The 12,009-nt window shown below is 37.2% G+C and overlaps 1 protein-coding gene across 2 annotated transcripts in view; it reads left to right on the top strand.

Moving 5' to 3' along the window:
* GPR158 (G protein-coupled receptor 158) overlaps positions 1–12,009 on the top strand; it is a 410,138-nt gene that overhangs the window by 309,931 nt on the left and 88,198 nt on the right. The gene's annotated exons all lie outside the window — the stretch shown is intronic.

Below are 12,009 nucleotides of genomic sequence, written 5' to 3'. Positions count from 1 at the left end.
ACCTTTCTGCTTTTTTAGCTGTACATAGTGCTATTCAAAGAGCAAAGCTTCTCTTCCTTGATTAAAAAGTTTCAGGGACAGGAATTTTAAAATACTTGATCTGAAATCATGAGTGTAACTTCACAGTTTTGGAAAAATCTAGGATTATATATGATAAAAAAAATTTAATTCAGTCCTATTTTAACATTCATTTAAAAACCCAACCTTTACCATAGAAAGCTAAGGTATCTATGGACATGTGGTTCTTTTTCCTTGTAACTGATTTTACAACATCATGGAGAGTGAAGAAAACTGGAAGTAGGGTCAGTGCCCTGGCAATTAATGCAGGCAAAGGAATTTAGCTCCCTTACTAAAGCAAAATCTCCAATATATAGCATTAGGAGGAAACTATGTAGCTAATTCCATTCCTTCCCAGTTCCTCAGAGCACACCAAACTCTATACAAATAGACAGGCTATGATCTCTGCCTGGAATTATTGTCTACTCCTTCTCACATGACTAAAGATTGATTTCCTGTCATGCCTTAAATGTCACCTCTCCAGAGAGGCCTTCTGGTCTCCTTTATCCATGGTAACCTCCCTCACTGTTGTTTTCTATCTTTGCATGCTGTTGGTCTCTTCAGCAACATTTTTTTTTTAAGATTTTATTTATTTATTTATGAGAGACACACAGAGAGAGGCAGAGACACAGTCAGAGGGAGAAGCAGGCTTTACCCAGGGAGCCCTACGTGGGACTCGATCCGGGGTCTCCAGGATCACACCCCGGGCTGCAGGCGGCGCTAAACCGCTGCGCCACCGGGGCTGCCCTCTTCAGCAACATTTATAATAATTTATAATTAATACTGTTTTGTTTATTTATTAATGGGTAGTTCCTTCATTTGGTTTCAACTCCAATAGTTCAGGGACTACATTTTTTGTTTACAAATATATTGTCCTTGCCTAGCACAGTGCCTGTCACATAAACTAAAATATTTGTTGAATAAATGACTAAATGAATGACAGAATAAAGAAACCAGAGTGACAGGATGGCCAACTGAGTACTTCTGCCTTTTTCTAAACATGTTGAGTCCTCAATTTAACTTGCTTTTATTTTCATTAGCTCTGAGAAATTTGTTGCTTTAGTCCTGTGGCCCAGGAACAGACCTCCATGCTCAACCTTGCCTGGTTCCTTACTTCCTGAACCCTGGCCAGCTTCTACATGGTAAACATCACTGTACAGTCCATTATACAGAAAATACTTTTAAATCCTTATCACGTTCAGAGTCAAGACCTACAAAGGCAGATTTCAACTCTGTTGCAGTCCTCAGCATTCCTATTTTTACTGAGTTCTGCTCTCTGTGGGACAGGTCTTCTTTCCAGAATGACTGACGTTATTGAGGACCTAGCTTTTTACATGACATATCATCTCCTATATGCAAGAATGTGGCTTTTCTCTACTGATTCAACCTTTTTATCGTGGCTGAATATTCTAATTCTAAATTCATATAATAATGTTTTATCTCTTATTCTGTTGCATGTTGTAATGTGCACTGGATTAGAAACATGAACATTAATTCTGGATAAATCATTTCCTATGTGGCTTCCATGCAATTAAATGTAGAATTGAGCTCATGAGCTCTAAAGTAATACTACCTGGAATCAATCCCATTTCTACCATTGACTAGCTGTACAATCTTAGGGAAATGATTTAATTTTTATATGCCTCAGTTTCCTCATCTGTAAAATGTAAATAATAATAGTACCTGCCTTGGGGTGCCTGGGTGACTCAGTCAGTTAAGCATCTGACTCTTGATTTCAGTTCAGGTCATGATCTCAGGGTCATGAGATTGAGCCCCATGTCAGGCTCCACACTCAGTGAGGAGTCTGCTTGGGATCTTGTCTCTCCTTCACACACTCCCCTCATTTGCATTAAATAAATGAATAAATAATAAGTAAATAAATTCTTTTAAAAAATAGTACCTGCCTCATAGGGCTGTTTTTGCAAGTTAAATGAGATAATACATGTAAAGCTTAGAATAGGGTCTAATACATGAAACATTATATAAATATTAGCTCTTATTTTGATGATAATGTTATCTACTAAAGCCTGTCTCTATATTTTCTGTCCTGTTTCTCATTATTAAAACAAAGTTGCTATGTGAGATAAGCTCTAAGGTCTTTTCCAGATCCATCCAGATCCAAGAGTTTATGCACTATTTCTAAGCACCGAATTCTCAAAGGTATAATATCTCCTTAACATGAACTGAATGCAAATTCAAGACAGTTTCTTTCTGGAAAAACAAGCCATTTTTATACTTGCCCCAGGCTTTAAATAAAACTGCCCTGAATAGAGGTTCTCTGCTCTCCTACAAAGGTTCTAAGCTTCAAGATACACCTTGTGAATTCATCTTCTGACCCTCCAAATCACTTTGCTTTCTTGTATCTCTGGGTTTCTTTTGCAACTCTTACCCCAGTTCCATACATCTTCCAAAGAATGCCAGGATTTTTAAAAAACAAATTCAACTATGTCACTATGTAAAACTCCTCAGTGATTTCTGATTAACTTTAGGATGAAATTTCCGTTGCTTGATATGGCATACAGACCCTCAGTGACTTGGCCTTGTCTACAGATCCAACCTCCCTCTTAACACCGCTCCACACTTTGTGCATCAGCAAATAAAGAGAGTGCTTGTACTTCCCTACAATCATAATACTACCCCATGCCTTCATGCCTTTGTATGTCATTTTTGGTATCTATCACAAAATTGTGTGATTTGTCTTGAAATGCTGTAGGCCTACCATAGCCAACCAGTCGCAGGACAACTTCTTTTATGTGGTTTATATGCTTCTAAGAGTAACCATCATGGAGGAATTGCAGAAAATATTTAAGACAATAATAGCATTAAGAGAATAGGCTATTTCTTCCCTAAATTTTACTTTGAAAGGTATATTCTATTAAGCCTAATTAAGTTATAGCCCTACAGCAGTCATTTAAAAACTCTACTCCTGGGCACCTGGATGGCTCAGTGGTTGAGCATCTGCCTTTGGCTCAGGTTGTGATCCCAGAGTTCTGGGGTCAAATCCCACATCAAGCTCTCTGAAAGGAGCCTGCTTCTCCCTTTGCCTATGTCTCTGCCTCTGTGTGTGTGTGTGTGTGTGTGTCTCATGAATAAATAAGTAAAATCTTTAAAAAAGAAAAAAACCAAACACTCTAAAAGTAGACCTCAACTCATGCTGAAGGAGTGGATATACATTGGAATATTCCTAATTTAACCCAACAGCAGGACAGCAAAATTAACATATAAAAATATAAAAGAAGAAGACAATTTTTGAAGCATCCAATTTTGGTGAAGCAAGAAGTTATATTAGTCTCTCTATATATTGTAGGACCCTTTAAAAATACTATTTATTGCTGTGCAGTCTTACAATAGAGACAGAATTATGTCATTCAAAATGTAAGTGTGTCATTCTCATCCAAATCCTAACCATCCCAACCTTGCTTAGCTTCTGAGATCAAAGGAGATTGGGTCCATTCAGGATGATATGGCTGTAGACTGAAGAGCTACATTGATAACTGATTGACTTAACTTTTATTATTTTTATTATTTTTTAAGATTTTATTTATTTATTCACAAGACACAGAGAGACAGAGACAGAGACAGAGAGAGGTAGAGACACAGGTAGAGGGAGAAGCAGGCTCCATGCGGGGAGCCTGACGTGGGACTCGATCCCAAGTCTCCAGGATCACGCCCTGGGCTGAAGGCGGCATTAAACCGCCAAACCACCCGGGCTGCCCCAACTTTTATTTTGTGATAGATGGAAAACAAATATTTGGAAAAGTTGACAGAAATGTCTCCAAAAAAAAGTAACAAAATAATTCAGAAATTCCGAAACGAACAAAGGATTTTTGAAAACTTTATAGAGATACCTACAGAACAACAAAATAATAAAGAGAGCTCAGAAATTAAAACAAAGCAAAAAAAGAAAACAGCAGCTTAATGCAGAAATCAAAAGGAAAAGGAAGTTTGGTAGGAAAAATGATTATTATTTGTGATCCTCTAGATAAATTCCATATGCTTTGCAGTTTCATAATGAGAAATGGACCACCAATTTGATGTGGAACTTGCTAACAGCTAGCACAAAAGGGGAAACATAGTTACATGATTTGAGCCTCTCTGAAATAAAAAAGCAAACTACTTTTAGTACATTGAGTAACAAAGATTCTCATAGACAGCTCTGTTGTACTTTCATGTTTCTCTGACAAAAAGCAATAAAGAATTAGAAGTATTTGCTGAGACAGTCTTCAGTGAGACTGCTCGCATGACTCTAAAGTGCAGTTCAGCAAAATCTGTAAAGGACCAACCAACATGGCATCAGAATGCAGTACTGGGACAGTATGTTATAATTCATATACTTAAAGGTATTTGGAAGAGTAATTATTCTTATTCTTATTATTATCCTTTCTTGGCAACTTAGCTTTTGCCACATTGGTTAGCACAGAATTTAAAAGTTTGTACTCTGACACTCAGTGTGCAGTGTTATATTTTATTATTTGAGAGTCTTATTATCACAAAGGATGATTGACCAATATCCATTTTACCAAAGCCTATCATACAAAATAAATTAGGCTATGCTGTGGTAATGAACAATCCCAAACTGTCAGTAGTTTAAAACAAAAATATCTATTTTTGGTTCATGCTGTGCATCTGTCATGGATCAGCCAGAGGCTCTCTAGTCCACATGCCTTTTTGCTATTCTCATTCTGGGACTCAGGCAATGATATGTAGCATTGCTGTCGCATTACAGCTCCTGACCAAAAGTCATATCCATTCCTAATTTTAAGAAAGAGTGGAAATGTAATCTTACCACTGTGTGGAAGGAGAGAGGGGGAAATTTGTGATCAGCATTAATTACTAAACAATGCTGAGGAGCCAGGTTGAAAAGTTTCTCTTCAGAAAATATGGAATCAGAAGGTAACACACCCAGAGCTAATATTCCTCTTTGAAACGGTATTAGATCTAATATTTTCTATAGAATTGGGGGATCCCTGGGTGGCGCAGCGGTTTGGCGCCTGCCTTTGGCCCAGGGCGCGATCCTGGAGACCCGGGATCGATTCCCACGTCGGGCTCCCAGTGCATGGAGCCTGCTTCTCCCTCTGCCTGTGTCTCTGCCTCTCTCTCTCTCTCTCTCACTGTGTGCCTATCATAAATAAAAATAAAAAAAAATTAATATTTTCTATAGAATTGGGCACTTAGGGGCACCTGAGTGGCTCAATTGGTTAAGGATCTACCTTCAGCTCAGATTATGGTCCCAAGGGTCCTGGAATCAAGCCCCAAATGGGGTTCCCTGATCAGTGGGGAACCTGCTTCTTCTTCTCCCTCTTCCATTCTCACTTGTGCTCTCTGGTGCTATCAAATAAATAAATAAAATCTAAAAAAAAAAAAAAAAGAATATGGGCACTTAAACCAAAAACCTACTAGAACTGAAAATGAATTCAGTAAGGTTGCAGTATAAAAATCAGTATACAGAAATCCATTGCATTTCTATACAATAATAATGAAGTAGCAAAAGAGAAAACAGTCCCAGGGGATCCCTGGGTGGCTTAGTGGTTTAGCACCTGCCTTTGGCCTGGGGTGTGATCTTGGAGTCTCGGGCTCGAGTCCCACATCAGGCTCCCTGCATCGAGCTTGCTTCTCTCTCTGCCTGTGTCTCTGCCTTCTCTCTCTGTGTCTCTCATGAATAAATAAATAAATAAAATCTTAAAAAAAGAAAACAATCCCATTTACAATTGCACCCAAAATAATAAAATACTTTGAAATAAACTTAACCAAGGAGGTGAAGATCTATACTCTAAAAACTATTAAACGCTGATGAAAGAAATTGAAGATGACAAAAACAAATGAAAAGATATCCCATACTTGTGGACTGAGAGAAACAATATTGTTAAAATGTCCATACTATCCAAAACAATCTACAGTATCAATGCAATCTCTGTCATACCAACAGCGTTTTTCACAGAACTAGAACAGATAATCCTAAAATCTGTATGGAAGCACCAAAAATTCCCAAATAGCTAAAGCAGTCTTAAAAAAAAAAAAAAAAGAGCAAAACTGGAGGTATCACAATCCTAGATTTCAAGATATGCTACAAAGCCATACTAATCAGAACAGCATGGTACTGGGACAACACCAGACACAGATCAATGAAACAGAATAGAGAGCCCAGAAATAAACCCACAACTGTATGGTCAATTAATCTTTGACAAAGGAGGCATAAAGCTACAATGGGAAAAAGGTACTTCCTTCAATAACTGGTGTTGGGAAAGCTACACAGCTACATGCAAAGAATGAAACTGGACCACTTTCTTACAGCAAAATAAACTCAAAATAGATTTAAAGACCTAAATGTAAAATGTGAAACCAGAAAATTCTTTGAAGAGAACATGGACAGTAACTTCTTTGACATCAGACATAGCAACATTCATATGTCTCCTGAGGCAAAGGAAATAAAAGCAAAAATAAACTATTGGGACTACATCAAAATAAAAAAATTGCTTCACAGCAAAGGAAACAATCAACAAAACAAAAGGAAAACCTACCGAATAGGAAAAGATATTTGAAAACTACATATCTGATAAAGTGCTAGTATCCAAAATATATAAAGAACTTATACAACTTAACACCCAAAAAACAAATAATCCAATTATGAATGGGCAGAAGACATGAACAGGTATTTCTCCAAAGAAGACATACAGATGGCAAACAGACACATGAAAAGATGCTCAACATCATTTATCATCAGCAAAATGCAAATCAAAACCACAATGAGATATCACCTCGCACCTGTCAGAATGGCTGAAATCAAAAACACACACACAAAAAACAAGTGTTGGCAAGAATGTGAAGAAAAAGGAACATCTGTGCACTATTGGTAGAAATGCACACTAATAAAGCCACTGTGGAAAACAGCATCAAGGATCCTTAAAAAATAAAAAATAGAATTATCATATGATCCAGTAATTCCACCACTGGGTATTTACCCAAGGAAAATGAAAACATGAATTTGAGAAGATATATCCCTATGTTTCTTGCAGCATTATTTATAATAGCCAAATTATGGAAGCAACTCAAGTGTCCATTAATAGTTGAATGGATACAGAAGATGTGGTGTATATCTAATGGAATATTATTTGGCCATAAAAAAGAATGAAATCTTGCCATTTGCAACAACATGGATGGATCTAGAGGGTGTAATGCTAAATGAAGTAAGCCAGTCATAGAAAGACAAATACCATATGATTTCACTCATTAGTAGAATTTAAGAAGCAAAGCAAACAAACAAAAGAGACAGACAAAAAAAAATAGGATTTTTAAATATAAAAAATAAATTTATGGGTACCAGAGAGGAAGTGGGTTGGTGGATGGGTGAAATAGGTGATGGGGATTAAGAGAACACTTATGATGAGCACCAAATACTCTGTAGAATCACTATATTGGGTGAGGATCCCTGGGTGGCTCAGTGGTTTAGCATCTGCCTTCGGCCCAGGGCGTGATCCTGGAGTCCTGTGTCGGGCTCCCTGCACGGAACCTGCTTCTGCCTCTCTCTCTCTCTCTCTCTCTCTCTCTCATGAGTAAATAAATAAAATCTTTTAAAAAAAAAAAGAATCACTATATCATACACCTAAAACTAACACTGAATGTTAATTATGATGGAATTAAAATGAAAAATTAAACTTTTTAAAATTTTAAAAAGAATATGAGTGAGATTCTACTATTTATGCTACAAAACAGTAATTTTCATGTTGTAGTTTATACAATTAAAGAAATTCATGTCATACTTTACAGATTCTACTACAAAAAAGTAATCAATCTGGCTATAGAATATGTTTATAGCATTCTTCAAGGTAAGTTATATATCACAAATAAGGAAAAGATACACTCTATATGGGAAAATCTTTCAAACTCTAATGACACTGCAACAATTATCCAACATGACAGTAACCAGTTGAATTCATTTATTTAAAACAAAACTGCCAGAGTTATCCATTCATTTCTCCTTATGCCAGAGGAGGAAGAAGGAAATTTCAAAGTTTCTTTGACTAACAAAAATATTCAAATATTTACACTCTTCAGAAATCTGGGATTCCAATCTGAATATTATTACCAGGGCACTTGATTTAAATACTCAGAAAAGAAGATCCCCTTTAGTATATGGATATACTAAAGTTATGTCCATAGAATGTGGCCATAATTTCTGATGTGCATGTTTCTTTATTTTTTTTTATTTATTTTTTTTTATGATAGTCACACACACAGAGAGAGAGAGAGAGAGAGAGAGAGGCAGAGACACAGGCAGAGGGAGAAGCACGCTCCATGCACCAGGAGCCCGACGTGGGATTCAATCCCGGGTCTCCAGGATCGCGCCCTGGGCCAAAGGCAGGCGCCAAACCGCTGCGCCACCCAGGGATCCCTGCATGTTTCTTTAAACTAGTCTTCTTCATTACAGAAACTTTATAAGGACGTATTTTTAGGGAACAGAAAGCAGAAACAGAAAGGATGATTACAATTACAAATTTTTACATGAATCCCCATATCAGATAAAGTATAGTTGGTATTTTTGCAAACTTTTTTTTTTTACCAACTTCTTAATGTTTAGAATTAGATACTTGGAATATTATCTCCTTTTGATAAAATGTCTTAGCATCTTTTTTTTCTTCCACTTATCAAGAATCTCTTTCACAAATAGCTGCTAATTGCTAAGATCTATATGAATAAGGGTATTGTTGGCTTAGCCCAGAGATTCTCTACTTTAGCAATATGGACAGTTTGGGCTAGATAATTCTTTTTGAGGGGTGAGAAGGAGTATATTGTATATTGTATATTGTATATTGTAGGATGGTTAACAGTATTTTTGACCTCTACTCCTAGATGCCAAAAGCACCATTTTCTCCATCATGACATCTAATAATGTCTCCAGACATTTCTGAATGTCACATGGCAGATGATTTCCCCTAAATGAGAACCACTGGCTTAATTGAATTAGAGCCCATCACTGGAGGGTGGATATAAAGTCAGCATCCCCTGAGTATCATGGACTTGACTGTGCATTGTTGTTCTAGTTACTATGACTGCATAACAATTTACCTCAAAACTTAGTGGCATAAAACAGTCACTTACTATGCTCATGGAATCTGTGGGTCAAGAACTTTGACAGGGTACAGCAGGAATGGTCTTTATTCTACAATGTCTAAAGCCTTAGCTGGAAAACATAGAGGGTTAGGGTGAAATCTTCTGAAGGCTTCTCACTCATACATTTAACATGATGCTCACTGTTGGCTGGAAGACTATAGTAACTGGAGGTGTGGCTGGAACATTTACACCTGGCCTTTCCATGTGGATTCCTGGTTTCCTTACAAAATGGTGTCAGTGTTCCAAGGACAAACATCCTAAGGAAAAGAGAGCCAATTGTATTGCTTCTTATGATGTAACTCCGAAGTCCCATAACATCATTTCTAGCATACTCTGTTGGACAAGGCAGTTACAAGGCTCAAGAAGAGCATATGGGTTAGGACAGAGATCGATGTACTTACTCATCTTTGGAAAAAATAATATGCCACAGAGATGGATAGCCCTTTGATGATATCTGAGTTCTGTTAGTAATGAAGAAGGGAATTCTATTTGGATAGACAACCAACAGTGTTTACTAATGTATCATTATATGATAAAATAGTCCAAAGAAGAAAAAATATCCCAAATAGTTAATAAATTCTAAAGATGATATTATGTAGAACTTTACATTTTGTCTAAACTAAAACAGCGACATTGTAAATCCCTCCATTTTACTTATTTTAGCACAATATGTAAATAAATACAAAGGTGATAATAATATAACTTGATAACCTGGCTCAGTAAAATCTAAGTGTATAGATGAATTTTTGAGATTCCATCAAATGAATTTAGCAAAAGTAATGGCAGTTTGCTGATGATATGAAAGCAACAGCAGAAAACATCACACAAATAATGGCGCATATGAGAACTGTGTCACCATGCATTTAAGGAGTCATTGTGTCCTACACAAACTGTAGTTGTGGGAAGCTGGAAGAGTAACCGAATGAAGGCAGACCTGTGAATTGCAAAAGGCTGATCCACAATTTGCTACTTACATATGAATTTTAAAACTCACAAAATAAGGTTATATATTATTTATGAATACATATAAGTGGAACAGAAGCAGAAAAACATATTCTGGATGCTTTTTACATCAAATTCACTTCAGTGCTTTTCTCTGGAAAAGGCAGGAGACAACGAGATTGGAAGGGAATTAGGAAGCATCTACTAGAAATGATAAAGTTTTAAATTTTATTTAAAAACCCAAAGCAGGGATGCCTGGTTGGCTCAGCGGTTAAGTGTCTGCCTTCTGGCCCGGGGTGTGATCCTGGAGTCCCAGGATCAGGTCCCATATCTGGCTTCCTGCATGGAGCCTGCTTCTCCCTCTGTCTATGTCTCTGCCTGCCTCTCTCTCTCTCTGTGTGTCTCTCATAATAAATAAATAAAGTATTTTAAAAAATAAAAAAATAAAAATAAAAAATAAAAACCCAAAGCAATTAATAACAAAACTATACACATTTATTCATTTATGTGGTGTGCAAATGACAAGGTTATATTATTCTCAGTTTCCACATTTAAAAAAAAAAGCTTCACAAAACAAAAAGATAAAATTGTATTAAGAGTCATGTCAGGAGCTGAGCTGGAGAGGTGCCTGGGTGGCTCAGTGGTTGAGCGTCTGCCTTTGGCTTAGGTTGTGATCCTGGGGTCCTGGGATCGAATCCCACATCAGGCTTCCCGTAGTGAGCCTGCTTCTCCCTCTACCTATGTCTCTGCCCCTCTCTGTGTGTCTCTCATGAATAAATAAATAAAATATTAAAAAACAAACAAAAAAAGAGCTGAGCTGTCAGGTGTCAGAATAGCTGATTAAGGCAACAAGTCAAAATGAAAGTAACAGACAAGCCTTTAATCACTTAAGGGAATAGTATAAGCAAGAGGCTAAAAGCAAGAGAAAGTGCTGGCTTCCCCATTTTTTCTTTTTTTCCCCATGTAACAGCATCAGGTGGAGGTCAAATGAATCGGCATAGGCATGGGGAATCTTCTCACTGCTGAGGGAGCCCTGAGTAAAAGGCTCCTGAAGTTTTGTGGATCTGGGAGCTGGCTGGGGAAGGGCTGAGAATCGAACAGTACTGAGTTATAGTGGAGAAAAATGTCTTCTGGGTCCTTCAGTTAGGAGATCGCAGGATGAAGGCACATATACTGAGAACGCATATATGAGTAGACCGTGGCTGGCCAGAGGGCCAGAGTCCTAGCCTGTCAATCCCTACAGAGATGGTAGTGCATCAAGATTGTGTGTCAGGCCTGGTGTGGAGAAGGCAGCTTTTCCTCATGAGGCCTGTCAGGTAAAGCCCTTGTAATTGTCCATAGCTGTCCTGAAAAATGATACAGACGTTTTTGGCAAGAAGTTGGACTCAAGACTCAAAATTAATGAGTTTTTGAGTTGACTCAAAATGAATGAGTCTCCCCACTTTGAAAAAGTCATGTAGGTGAGAAATGGAAATTTCTATTAAATAGGAAATTTAATAACGATAATTTGAGACTGTAGTACCCTGCTTTCAATAAACAAAAGCACATCTAAACAAAAGGTCAGCAAGAAAATAATATAAATGAGCTGGGCCCAGAGACAACGATAGGATATTCCCCTAAGATCAGGAAGAAAATAGTAATGTCTACATTAGCAATTCTAGTCAACATTGTACCAGAGGCTCTAACCAGAGCAACTAGGGGAGAAAATGAAATAAAAGGGATGTGATTTGGAAAAGAAGAAGTAAAACTGTTTCTCTTTGCAGATGGCATGATCCTATATAGAGAAAATTTTAAGGAATACACAACAACACTATTAATAAATAAGTTCAGCAGGGTTACAAGGTAAAAGATCAATAATAAATCAACTTTATTCCCTTATTTACAACGGACAATCCTAAAATG

The sequence above is a fragment of the Canis lupus genome, chromosome 5, assembly GCF_048164855.1.
Source record: "Canis lupus baileyi chromosome 5, mCanLup2.hap1, whole genome shotgun sequence".
Lineage (NCBI taxonomy): Eukaryota > Metazoa > Chordata > Mammalia > Carnivora > Canidae > Canis > Canis lupus.
Note: the sequence above shows the minus strand (reverse complement) of the source record. Positions and strands in the feature narration are given on the sequence as shown.